General features: G+C 34.9%; 1 long non-coding RNA gene across 1 annotated transcript; it reads right to left on the bottom strand.

Annotated features, from left to right (window-relative positions):
• Nucleotides 1-4,171: 4,171 nt before the first annotated feature.
• LOC149184151 (uncharacterized) lies at nucleotides 4,172-6,356 on the bottom strand. The gene is made up of 3 exons (XR_016257753.1): nucleotides 6,167-6,356; nucleotides 5,911-5,993; nucleotides 4,172-4,801 (listed from the first exon to the last, which is right to left on the bottom strand). It is a non-coding gene; the product is annotated as an uncharacterized LOC149184151 (long non-coding RNA).
• Nucleotides 6,357-14,780: the final 8,424 nt, after the last annotated feature.

Here is a 14,780-nt window from a genome sequence, read left to right as displayed (position 1 = left end):
GTGCCCTTCAATCTGTCCATGAGTCATGCCAGGCACTTAGCCATGTGGCTAAAGCATGACTCTCTCATCCGCAACGATCATCAAGTTCCACCCTTGTCTGGGGGTCTTGCACCTTCCATCTCAAGGTAGCAAGCATCCTCAACAAGTCCTTCAGCAGGTAACAACCCTTGCATCTTCATACAAGGCTCCATCATAGTCATCCATGGTAATATGTCTCCATGTTTAGGCAAGCTGATCTTGCCATCTCCTACACATGATCGATCTACCAAATGCCCAAATGAAACACAAGTATCCATACTTACTTTATCAATATGAGGCTCCTCCATATGACTAACCTCACCCACACATGTCGATAAGCTGAACGATCCTGGTTCAACTTGATCACCTTCAAGTTCTACCTCCATCGGGTCCTCATCCTCATGTGGTTCTTCCATGTGAGTGTCCTTCCATGTTGCCAAACTGTATGACCTTGGTTCAAATTGATTAAATTCAAGTTCGGCCTCCACCATATCACATGGTCCTTCCATAAGAGTGTCTTCATCGGTCCATGTCCACAAGCTGCATGATTCAGGCTTAGCTTGATCATCTTCAAGTCTAACCTCCATCATAGTTAAGTCTTCAACATCTTCGGTCACCATGAATTCCTCTTCTTGTTCTGCAACCTCATCTATTGCCTCACTGATCTGAAGAAGCCCATCTCGTCCAAGCATTACATCAATGCCATCTGTATTGATCACTACGAAGTCTAGCTGACCTCTACATCTTTCCAACTGCACGGGTACATCTCGTATCATGCCTATTGCCAAATTCCACGAGGTTATCTCCCAGTGCTCCATAAAAGATATCAGCCCCACTTCCTCTATAAACCGTGCCGATATAAGGTTATAAGGACCACCTGTCTTTGCCAACGCTTGAACATCTTTGCCACAAATCTTCAAGGTTACAAGCCCTTGGTTGTTCTCCATACCTTGTCTTCACCTGTCACGAGCAATTGCTCACCAGCTCCGACCGAGCTCTGATACCACCTGTCACGCCCCTAATTTTTTTTTTTCTTTTGGGCGGGGTGCGGCACCACCGAACACCCACTTTTAACTAAGTAAGCGTTTATGGACTACGCCTTTATCATCAATATACTTAATTCAATACTTCTTCAATTAAGTAAACCATATTAACATGTATAACCATTCGTAAATCAACCGTTCATCATAAACATGCAATTAAATCATAAGCAGTGGAAATTTTAAGATAATAGGAACACATTTTTTTCACCCAAATTAAAATTATTTTTTAATAATAAATCAAACATTGGAAATGTCAACATTAAAAAATTTCAGCACAGGGAAAAGAACTTGCTAAACAGTGGAAGATTTTATTTATAATTTATAATATTTAACTATTCGAATTGATATATCAAATTATTTTTTTTATATTAATATTTATAAATAAAGAAAAGAAAAGAAAATATTAATATTAATATTAATCATTTATATATTTTTAAATTTAAATAATTTTTTTTAATAAACTGTATAAAAATAAGAATCTAATTTTAGAGACATGTTAAATAAAATAAAAAAATAAGCTAAAAAGAAACCCTACTTTTCTTAAACATCTTACTTCAAAAAAAACCCAGCAACACAACCAAATCAAATGAAAAACATAGAATAATTAGCCGGCCATGCTTTATAGATAAGATGTGGCATGGGAGATGTTAGTTGACAATATTGAGAAGTTGTAATAAGAACTTCGGCGTAAATCACATGTAGAAAGACCTTTGATTTACGCCGAAGTTCTTATTACAACTATTATGGATCACAGAAGCCTCACTTCAATAATATTGAGAAGCTTAAAGTCTAACATCCTCATTGGCATTTGCGAGGTGTGTAATGGAAAGTTTTATGGAAAGTTTGGTTTCAGTGGACCTTAACCATCATCATCAATAAAACATGAACTCAAACATTTGCATTTCATTGTATGAAATTAAAATCTTTAATTTTAAATTGAAAATCATAAGTTGAACTATCCATTAAAAAAATAAAAAAAAATTAAATGTTTGAATATAATAAATGTTATTATATTTTTATAATATATTTTTAGATATTATTATTATGTTAGTATTATATATAATAATGTATATTTCAAATTAATTTAAATATATTATTTTTTAAGAAATTTAATTTTTTATATTGAATTATATGATATTTATTTTTATAATTATATATTAATTTATAATTTTATTTAAAAAATGTGTTTTTTATCAATATAATAAATATAAAATTGTAATTTTTAATTGAAATTAACTCATTATAATTATAAGTAATAAAAATGTTTTTTTTTTCCATCAAATATAATAAATTAAAATTTACATATAAAATTGTAAATTTTAATTGAAATTAATCCATTATAATTATAAGTTATAAAAATGTTTTTTTTCATCAAATCAAATAAAATAAATATAAAATTGTAAATTTTAATTCAAATTAATCCATTATATTATAATAATTGATTGTTTAAGGTACACGATGAACTGAGAGATGTAACACAATGACATTGACAGATGTAATCAGCAACAAAGGGTAAACCGGCATGACTAATTATTGCTTGCAATTGCCCTTGCTCCAAAAAGTGCAAAACATACCGATAGGTAACATTGACAGATGTAATCAGCAACAAAGGGTAAACCGGCATGACTAATTATTGCTTGCAATTGCCCTTGCTCCAAAAAGTGCAAAACATACCGATAGGTTGTTTTTTAAATTGGACAAGGACCGCATTTGTACATTGGTTTTGGTTTCCGACTGTGAGAGTGAGAAGTTAATGGATGTTTTTTAAATTAGAAAAATTCTAAAGGTTTTTTAAATTGGACAAAGAACCCATTCGTACATTGGTTTCCAAATGTGAAATCTTAATGGATATTTTGAAGCACACATCTTTGAAACACACATCACATTTGGAAACAAATGTGAGATCTGAAACACACATCACATTTGGAAACAAATGTGAGATCTTAATGGATATTTTGAAGCACACATGCGAAAGTTAAAAGTTTTCTTGGTATAAATATACTTGATAAAAATCCAAGTTTTCATGTGTATCAAAATCTCATTCTTGGTATAAATATACTTCATAAAAATGCAAGTTTTCCTGTGTATGAAAATCTCATTCAAATACGTGGGAAGTGAGCGGTCCTCTCCAATTGGACTAATTTTTAATAATTAAGAAATGGGAATCAAACAACCAAAATCATCAATGCTCCGAAATCATCAATGCTCCGCAATTGGAGAATCTTTAATGATTAAAAAATGCTAATCAAATAAACAACATCAAAACAATAGCGAAGACCGATTTTGGTCAAATAATTTGCAGGTTCAAGGGGAAGGTTACCCAGTTCATTCATGCATTCTATATTCTTTTCTAGTAGTGTTTTTCTTTCCTACACTAATTCCAATGTTCAACAATGAACGTCTGCAATAATCTTTCCTTCTGGCTGAACAGAGACTTGGCTTTATATTGGTTCAGGGGATTATCAGTTGTTGTCTCCTCTACCTTTACAATGTAATTCCTCCACTGCCCAACAGTGCTATCTACGAGGCAGGAAGTTTCACAGAGGTTGATCAATCCAGCATCACAACTTACTTGCCCAGAAGCAATTAAAAGGAATAAGTTGTGCTTTATGACTTAAAAACAGTGGTTCAGCTTTAGCTTTCCGGTAAGTCTGCAGAACATAGAAAAGAACAAAAGAACAAGAAGACATTTTACAGGAAAGCATGACAATAAGCAGAGAGGTACCAATACCATATAAAAACCTTTCATAGAGTACTGAGAACATGTGTTTGAAGGCAAAATCCAGAAAGTCTAACATATCTGGAAATGCCAATGCAAAACATGAGAAAAAAAGTTCTATAATTTTGGTTTCCAATTAATTGTGAACTTTTGGGGGAAAGTATGTACTCCATAAAGAAATTTAGGTATAACTTAGAACAATCTAATTGTAAGAGAAACGTATCTAGCTACCAACAGATGAAAACCAACATGAAATGATGATTCAAGCACTACAAAGTTAAATCCTAGTTTTCAAAATACATTCTGTATTAACTGCATGTGGGCATCAAACTGTTTTTGAAGTTTGGCACTTTAATCAAGTCAATTTATGCAGATCAAGTGGCTATTAATATCAAGTCAATTTCTGCAGATCAATTGGCTATTAATATTACGTCAATTTCTGCAGATCAATTGGTTATTAGTATCAAGTCAATTTCTGCAGTTCAAATGGCTATTCATATCACACTAGTTACAGTAGGTTCAAAACAAACATATATACCAAAACAACAGGAGAAGAATATAGTGCACTCCTAAATCCACATGTACTGATCCCAACACTCCGTTGAGCTATATAGTGCACTCCTAAATCCACATGTACTGATCCCAGCACTCCGTTGAGCTAAACATTTCAGCCCACATCCTACAATAAATAAAACGCTTGACACAATCCCCACACAAAGAACTAATCTTTTTTTGTGGATTTGTTAATAAGTGACTTGTGGATGTGAGGGATGACACCTCCACCTGCTATGGTACCTTTGATCAAAGTATCAAGTTCTTCGTCTCCTCTAATAGCGAGCTGCAAATGCCTTGGGGTGATATGCTTAACCTTGAGATCTTTACTGGCATTTCCTGCAAGTTCTAAAACCTCTGCAGTGAGATACTCCAGAATGATTGCAGAATAAACAGCTCCAGTTGCTCCCACCCTTCCATTTGCAGATACTCGAGACTTCAACAGACAGTGGATCCGTCCCACAGGAAACTGCAACAAGAACAAACAATTCAGTCCACCTATTACAGGAATCTTATGGAGTTCTTGCTCACAAGAATTCTGAACTGTTCCAAAGCTTCAATGAAGATGTTTCTCCCGAGAAAAAAGAAGCTAGAATTACTTCAGTTGATTCAAGATTTTGACAAGAAAATTTATAGAAAATAAATAGATACAACTGTAAGTCAAACAACCAAAAACAGAGTCCCAGAGAGTTCAACATAAAACAGAGTCTCACAGAATTCAAGATATTACAGAAACCTTATGGAGTTCTTTCTCAAGGAGTATTTGAACTATTACAAAGCTTCATTGAAGATGTTTCTATAAATTTACTTCTCAACGATTTACAAGGACATGTAAAAAGGGAAAAATTTATGGAATTCCAAGTTCAAAAATTTAACAGAAATAAAAATCTTCCATTTCTCCAAAAATCAAAACCTCAAGTAAATGTGTTTGTGTAACCCCGATACTCAACAAAACCATATCACGATGCATCACAAACAAGCAGCATCTTTCATCTCTCATAAATAGCAGGCATTATATTTGACAGAAATCGATCAAGAAAAGCGAAAACCCACGTCAAAAATTCATCTCAACAACAGGCCCGAACTAAGAAAACGCATTTACTCTCATTCTCTCAGCTTTGAAGATGTTACAAACCTAACTCTGCATTTCTCTCCACTGAACCGAAAAGTCCCCCATGCATAATCCCAGCTTTACCAGGCTCTAATCCACCGGCATTGAAGAAAAACCAGGAAAATCCCAAATACATTTCATGAGGTCCTAACAGCATTACTCCAAAAACACAAAACACGCAAACCCATATTCATTCCGTAACCCAAAATCACTGACTAAACAGTAGAACAGCAGTACATTCATTCACAATCATCCCACATTCTACACTCTATCCGTACCAAGCAAGCTGAAGACAACGCCTTTTTTTCTGAAGCAAACACTGCAATCTCGGTCCCCACTCTCTTTTTCAAAAACAACATCCAACATTGAACAAAACCTACCTGCTTAACTGTTAAACAACATCCAACATTGAACAAAACCTACCTGGTTTAACTGCTAAACAGCATCCAAGATTGAACAAAACCTACCTAGCTAACCATTGCGGCAGAGTTCCAGGATGCTCAGAAACAAATCGCAAAGACTCAGTCGTGATGAGAACGTGGGTTGGTCCCTGCCACCATGTTTGGGAATACATCAAAATATGGAAAGCATAATTATGAACCCCTTACTTCCCAATCCACTGTGACAATATTATTGACTTAAAAATATGGACATGAAATAAACCAAGCAAAGGCACCGAACCAAAAAAATATGTGCAAGAAAGTAGCGAAGCAAATACAATACAGAGTAGAGAAGAAGATCAGCGTAAATAAGAGCATGTTCTGAGATCCTCCCTTTCAAAGGGTCAATAAGCGCTCTGGTAGCTTTTTCATATGGAGCGGGCATCCCATGCGCATCGAGCCATTCTTCGGATTTAGCAGCCATTCTTTCCCTGCCTTCAAAACCATCCATCTGATTTCGCGGTTCTCGGAAATGAAACGTTTTGCATCACAGCTGGAGCACAACGCATTATCCAGCAATAAATTCTATACCTAATTCAAACTGACTCTTCTCGAAGTCCGGCGGTGCGCACATATGTCAAACGGAAGCTCTTTCTCTGTATAGATGCTCGCTGAATATGGAAAACACGTGTCAATCACAGGGACAAAAGGACGACGAAAGTCTGTTTCAAAGGAAGGCCTATCGGCCTAATTAACTATAATGAAAGTTTAATTAATGATTTAATTTTTTTTATAATGGATGGAATAAGGGTGTTATTAAATTTTGAATTAATTTAAATTATTAATATTTATAATTTTGATTATATTTATGGATGGATGGAATTTTAATTCATAGTTATTATTAATGGAACTTTAACTTTGTGTTATTAAATTGATAATTAAAGGAAAATTTGTTATAATATTAGATGGCTCAATATAATAATGGGTATATGATATGTAGTTTTTTAATTTTCGAAAAGTAATAATTTTCATACCAATTTCAATATAATAATGGGTATATAATATGTAGTTTTTTAATTTTCAAAAAACAATAATTTTCATGTCAATTTTCTCGAAACAAGGCAATTCTTACACCCAACACTAATGCATGCAGTGCCTATCATAAGGTCCAAGGCACAATCTCCCTCGTAACCTCCATCATTGATAGTATATATCCATCGTTGTACCCCCTCTCATGCTCATTATATTCCTACCAATAAGGAATTGAAACATTGTCATGGGTACCTTTGAAAGGCACTATCAAGTATTTAGGAATAAACACTTTTAGCAAGACACTAAAAGGTCATTAAGGGTGAATACTTCATTCCACAATATTTAGAGTGTTAAATTAAAGCTATGTATGTCAACTTCTATCATATGTGTACACATTTCAACATTGTGCATGTGTGTGCCCTAATAACCTACCTACACAACATTCAACATACTTCAACTTATGTGCATAACTCAAATATGTGTCCTCGCACCTTTCAATACGCTTCAATATATTGTATGTATCCAATATCATTTAAAATAACCCACCAATACATCAACAAGTACATGCCAATTATAACACATGTTATGCTAAGGGATGAACGGTTGCCAACATTGAGAAAACTAAATCAACTCTACCAAAAAAATAGGGATTCTTGCAACTAAATGTAGTCCTTTGTATGATGTGCGCAATATTAAGCATGCCACCAAAAACATGGCATTTTTCTTTCTCTTATCCTCTTTCACATAAAATTTTATAGAACATTACATGGTAACATAAACATAGTTACATTCTAAATTGCTTTGTGTATATTTTAATTTATTTTATTTTATTACATTCATGCTTTTGTGCTTATAATCAAACCAATTTTTTTTTTAACTTGTTTTTTTATTTACATGTTGTAATCAAATCATGACATCTTTTTGTGAAAATTCCAAACTGGAATACTATTGCAACAACTTGAAATTATTCTCCAAGTTGTTAATTTATTTTAATCATTTATTTACTGTTTGCTATAGCAAATACTAAATAAATCACACTGCAACCTACACAAATAAAACTACAGAAGAATAAATGTTGGAAGAAATGCTAGCACACACATAAAAATAACACAATTATTTTTTGACAAAAGTCCCCAGAAAAACCCAACCTGGGAAAACCGGTGCAACAGCTGAGGGCTTTATTATTGTGAAGCAGTGAAATAATATGAGTACAATTGAATGCCAAAACTAGTAATTCTACAAAGAAATATTGACAAAAATATGGAGTGGAATTTTCCTCACCCTACAGCCAATCTCCCGACACAACTTGCCTTCAGAATTTCAGCCCTCTAAGCCTTTGCACTGCTCTGCTTAGTTGGATGGACATCTAGCCTTGGACTGGACTCTGATGAAATCGTTCTACCTTCTGTTGACTAGAAAGATGCTTCTCCAGCACTATGGGACTCCTTCCCGACCTCTAGAACTGAAAAATTCAATCTCTCCCAGCAAATCGACTTTATCTCTAGAGGTTATTGTGTTGCCCTAGTGTCAACCTCTCTGTGGCTCTATTGCCTCTTTGCAAATGCACTCACTGGATCTAGAAACCTTCCTCCAACTTCATTGTCTTTGCCCCTCTCTCACTGCTTCAATCTCACTAGCTCTCTCTCTGGCAACTAACTGTTGCTACTGTGGAAATAGATTTGCTCATGAAATCAAACTGTTCAAAATGTCTTCTCCATTACCACATTAATCTCCTCTTATCATCCTCTGTTGGAGCACCAACAACCAATATTAAAACATAATCGATGTCTAGGATCATCTTGGAGTCAATCCGTGTGAGTTTCTAGATGATTCTCGCCTTGACTTAATTAACATTGATTAATTAACCAGTTTTCCTAAGTTTAGACTTAGGAAACATTAAAAAATTAGTTAATAATATAATGAAGTCACTTTTAGGTGGAATTTACAGAAACGATTTATGGGTTTGGGATATCTCATGTATTCTAGCCTCTCCCCAAAATTTCAAGGCCAGAAGACATCTGATGCTACAAAAACTAATACTCTCTCTTAGAGAGGAATGTGTTCTAATGCTATTGTACCCCCTACAACAACACCCTATCTCTGCATCATCTCCTGTCACGTTGTTGATGTATGGCCATACTGCCCACCAACCATTGCACAACTCTGATATACCTTGTATATATGTTGCTATTGAAAATGCCATACTGTAGCCAACACTACTGGACTGCAACTCCCTCTCATCTGTTGTTGCTGCAACTACAACATCTGCAACTGAAAAACATCCTAAATGTTCAATCAATTATGATCAGTGTAATTCATCTGTCACTCGAGTCTCCGATTGTTGCTAGTATTTTCACTCCCATTGAAGAATTTGCTTTGTTGTTGACTCTGCACTGTGTCAACTGCACTGCTGCCAACACTGTATTGCACTCCCTAGCATCTAACTGTTACTAGTCTCTGCAACTATCATTTTGGCATCTCACTGCATCAACTGTCATTGATCCATCCTGTTACTGAATATTGTGGGCCCCTTGTAGCCAAGTAATGATCTGTGAGTTGGAATCCTCAAGGACCTTGCCCATTTGTATTTCTCTGGGGCTACAACATCAAGTCACCCCACCTCACTCCTAGAGGTATGTCAGTAAACATGGCGAAGTCTTCCTCTAGCTTGGAGGAAAGCCTATCGATCTCTGTTGAAGCTGCTTGCTTCTCCTCCCTGTTCTTCTTCTTGAGATGACACACGGGTATTGTAGTGATCAAGCTTACCACATCCAAAGCACTTGGCCTTTAACAGGTCCTTCTTCTTCTCCCTTTGCTCCCCTTATCCCTGACTGGGACCCTTAGATGCGAGGGCCACATTCTCCTCCTTGTTCACCTACTTCTATCTGTTGTTGTTGCCACTGATGAAGCTCTTTAATAGAGATTGTCTCAACTCCTCCTGCTGCAAATCTACCCACATCGTGTCCCACCTTGACAAGGTATCTCTACCCAAGATACTTTGGACAAATACTTGCCACTCCTTTGAGACACTATTGAATGCCAATCACACTAGCTCTGTGGGTTGAGGCGTTGCCCCACAAACTGACAATTGGTCCCAAACCTCCTGAACCCTTGTGTGGAAGGGGTCTATGCCTTCCCCTTTCTGCATCCTTATGTATCTCAGCTTCTTCTCTAAGTACATCTTCTGTTGCTCGAAAGTACCCTAGTATAGCATGGAGAGGGTCTCCCACATCTCTTTGGTCGTTCCTTTGCCCATTATATGTGAGACAATATGATCCCTAACTTCGTCTAGGATCAACCTCTTAGCCCATGCCATATCCTACTTGTATTCTTTTAGCTTATCTACATATGTGGGAACTAGCACCATTGCATCAATATAGGTTTTCAGGCCAAACTCATCTAGAAGGAAGGACATCCTTGCCTTCCAGATGACATAATTGGAAGTTCCATCCAACCTGTCCTGATCACAAAGCCGAGCAGTGGCCATCTCAACAAAAATGTTGAAAACCTCCTTCTTCCTTCTTCTCAATTATTGCTTTGTTATTCACACTCCCTTTTGGATTGAGAAGATCTGCTCACAACAACTATTGATCTACAAGGAAAAATCGAACTTCTTGAGACTAGAAGTTCCCTAAGGAAAATTTTCCCTTTGTGTGTGCCTCTTCTTCCTCCCACCCGACATTGGCTCTACTCTGGCAAACTGCTACAAAAACCATTGTGTCCAGCTAGAGATCTACTCCACGAAAATACTGAGTTGCTCCCTCTGCCTTTGGAATCACTAAATCTAGAGAGATCGAATTTTTCCGTCCCTCACTTAGAAAAATTGAATCTCCTCAAGTAACTCAGCCTCTTGGAAAAGTGATTGTGTTACCCCTGGGAATTTCGATCTGTTGCTCACACTGAACAACGAAATTCCTTCTTTCTTCGCCTCTGAGCTCTCCCACTGATCAACCTCGCTCTGATACCATGTGAAAATTTCAAATGGGAATCCTATTGCAACAATTAGAAATTATTCTCCTAATTATTAATTTAATTTAACAAATTATTTACTGTTTGCTACAACAAATACTAAATAAATCACATTGAAACCTACACAAATAAAATTTTGGAAGAATAAACGCTGGAAGAAATGTCAGCACACACATAAAATAACACAATTTTTTTTGACAAAAGACCTCGGAAAAAACCTAACTTGGGAAAATCGGTGCAACAACTGAGGGTTTTATTATTATGAAGTAGTGAAAAAATATGAGTACAAATGGATGCCAAAACTGGCAATCCTATAGAGAAATACTGGCAAAAATTTGGAGAGGAATTTTCATCACCCCACAGGTAATCTCCCGACACAACTTGCCTTCAAAATTTCGGCACTCTGAGCCTCTACGCTACTCTACATAGTTGGATGGACGTCTAGCCTTGGACTGGTCTCTAATGAAGTCATTTTGCCTTCTGTTGACCAGAAAGATGGTTATCTAGCACTTTGGGACTCCTTCTCGGCCTCTAGAACTGAAAACGTCAATCTCTCCCAGCAAATTGACTTTGCCTCTAGAGGCTACTGGATTGCCCTAACATCAACCTCTATGTGGCTCTCTTGCCTCTCTACAAATGCACTCGCTTGATCTGGAAACCTTCCTCCAGCTTCACTGTCTTTGCCCCTCTCTCACTGCTTTGATCTCACTAGCTCTCTCTCCAGCAACTAACTATTGCTACTCTAGAAATCGAACTACTCAAAATGTCTTCTCCATCACCACATCGATCTCCTCTTATAATCCTCGGTTGGAGCACCAATGACCAAGATAAAAACATAGTCGATGTCTAGGATCATCTTGGAGTTGATCCGTGTGAGTTTCTAGATGATTCTCACCTTGACTTAGTTACTATTGATTAATTAACTAGTTTTCCACCTAAGCTTAAACTTGGGAAACATTAAAAAATTGGTTAATAATCTAATTAAGTCACTTCTAGATGTCATTTCCAAAAACGATTTATGGGTTTTGGATATCTCATGTATTATAGCCTCTCCACAAAATTTCAAGGCTAGAACACATCCGATGCTACAAAAATTAATACTTTCTCCTTTCTAGTTATGTGTTTTATCGTTAAGTTATACCACTTGTAAGGATCAAGAGTTGGCTTTAGATTCCAACAAGCAAAGTTTAATAGAAAAATTACACTTAACACAAGATGAAAATCTTTACAACTAGTAAAAGTGATCTTGTTTTAAAAATAAAGATGATGGTGTGTCAAGGGATCTACCAAGGTTCACCTTCAAGTTCTCTAGATACACAAATAAGCATTTGAGGATGGGTGTGAGTCTTAGGCAATTTTAACATTTAGTATCATGCAAATCTTAAGTCATTAAGTTCATTTCAATGTAATAGTATTATACATATCTTGGATCAATTTTGATATGATTCTTCTAAATCTATCATAATGTATTTTTGAGTCGACGTTTTAAGCCAGCATGTGTGACTCATCAGCGGGACACTAATGAAAAATTTGATCTAGTCTCAGTGAAAAAAAAAATTGAGATGTGTTAGGTGAAAATTTCAAAGAAGAAGAAGAAGAAAAGAAGATAAAGAATCCACTGACAAATGTTAGGTCATAAGTATTCAAAAAAATCAAATCAAAAAATATATTAAATAAAACCATATAAATAAAGAAAACCAATCAATAAAAACTTAAGACTTTATAAAATTGAAAGGGATATATATATATATATATATATATATATATATATATATATAAAACAGTGGGAAAATTTATCATAACTCAGTTGTCAAATCAGTAGTGGTACAACCATCACTAGTTGTTATCCGTGAATTCAAGCTCACTCATTATTCAAGGAAAACCACACCGCTTAGAATTACTCACTAATGGTTCGTAAGGGGGTAGATTTTCGCTCTTGCTAAATGCCTCAAAGTCTTGGGTTATTAACTTGTTTCCTTACATCCAAAAAAGACAACTCTTAGCCATATATATATATATATATAATACAAATATTAATATAATATTATAGTTATATGTAATATATATATATATATATATATATATATATATATATATATATATATATATATATATATATATATATATATATATATATATATTACTAACTTATATTAAGTCTTATCTATATTATTGTTATATTATAGTAATTCAAAATATATTAACTAGCATTTGCATCAGATGTTGCAAAGGAAACGCCGTAAGGCATAAATTGAAGAACACAAATACAACAAAAGAATACTTTGATAAAGAATAAAAATACATTGAACGCTCAAATCAATGCCCCATTAACTGAAACCAGTTAGTAGACATATCTATCAACATTAGGATTATACACAATGATCAAGAAATTTCCCATATACAAACAACACCTTCCACAACAACCTTTTGTCACATCCACATTTTAAAAAATGCCTTGGAACGTGATTGGAATCCCCCATATTGTCTTTTTAATTATGCAGATAAATCTTCCATATTGCTATTTTCATCATGAATATTGTTAGTTCATTGTTGTAAAGTGTTAGTGTGTTAAATTCAATACTGTAAGTTTGACAAGCGAAAAAAATTCCTTAGTTAGCATAATATGCATTTTTCTCTCACCATGTATTTTTCAATCATGCATTACAAAACTTCCATCAAAGAGCACAAGTAACAGATTAACATGTATTTTCCCTTCATTATTTTCATCACAGAGCCAAGAAATCTACGCCTTATCTATAAAGTAACAAATTTTTTTTGAAATAAGTTTAATATTTCAAGCCAGTGTCTAACCTATAAAGTAACAAAAACTTTTTGAAATAAATTTAATAGTTTAAGCAATTGACTAACCTAATTTAATAATTGAAAAATTCTCAAAGATGAATTATACTCCATAATAAGAGAGCCAACATTGGAGCCCATACTTTCACTAAAAGGAAAAGAAACACAACCACTTGTTAAGAAGAAATTCAAGTAATAATAATAAAACAAAAATAATAAATATTAAAGTATAAAATGGTATTTCCAACTTGTTAGATTAAATGGCTGTGGAGAAAGGGCAAGAAGCATGTTCAATTTGTTTCTAAATGAGTGGTTATCTAAGCTCGTAAACATAATAAAAAAGATATTTATTACAACAACTTCTATATGATTATTCTTTTTGAAACATAGTTAAAACCGTAAATTAACAATTTCAGAAACCTACACATGTTAGAAACAATCAGATAAGCCATGATGATTGAGTTTCCCGTTACTTAAAGTCTTTGTTGATTGAGTCCACTGAATGAGCCAAGTTCATGTTAGCTTTGGTTGAGTTGATGTAAAAATGTGTAGTGGAGTTGATATCAACTAAGGTCTAGTTGTAGAATCACCAAACTGAGTTGAAGTTGGCTTAGCTAGACATACAAGGTTAAACCAGCTGACCGATAAAGTTTGTCATAACTATAAACAGAGATTTATTCAAGCTTAGCAACAATTACTATCATCATCGGCTAATGTTTAAATACTAAATTTCAAAATGCAGTTAATGCCAAATAATGTATACATTTTTTAGGGTATTGGGCAGTAGCAACACCAGAGCTATGTTGTGGGTTTTGTATTGGGAAAATTCGTATTGTGGAATTTGGGTTTTGCATGAGTATTATTGTTTCCAGAGAAAACGATGTTGTACATAATGGTGGAGAGATGTTGTGCAATTGTTTCAGGTTCCGTAATTTGATGATATGCACAGAATAGGTAATGCCATGAGGCCCTAAATGTTTTTGGTCAAATGAGGAGAGTGTTTCTAAGCCAAACAACTTTAGCTTTGGCACCATTGTCAAGGCCTGCGTTGGGTAATGCCATGAGGCCCTAAATGTTTTTGGTGAAATGAGGAGAGTGTTTTTAAGCCAAATAACTTCACCTTTGGCACCATTCTGGAACATCTAAAAGCTCTGAAC

This window comes from Pinus tabuliformis, chromosome 3_2 (genome assembly GCF_031772625.1).
Source record: "Pinus tabuliformis cultivar Carrire ecotype Pingquan chromosome 3_2, CPIR1, whole genome shotgun sequence".
Classification (NCBI taxonomy): domain Eukaryota; kingdom Viridiplantae; phylum Streptophyta; class Pinopsida; order Pinales; family Pinaceae; genus Pinus; species Pinus tabuliformis.
The sequence above is the reverse complement of the archived record's forward strand: the minus strand, read 5'-3'. Positions and strand labels throughout refer to the sequence as shown.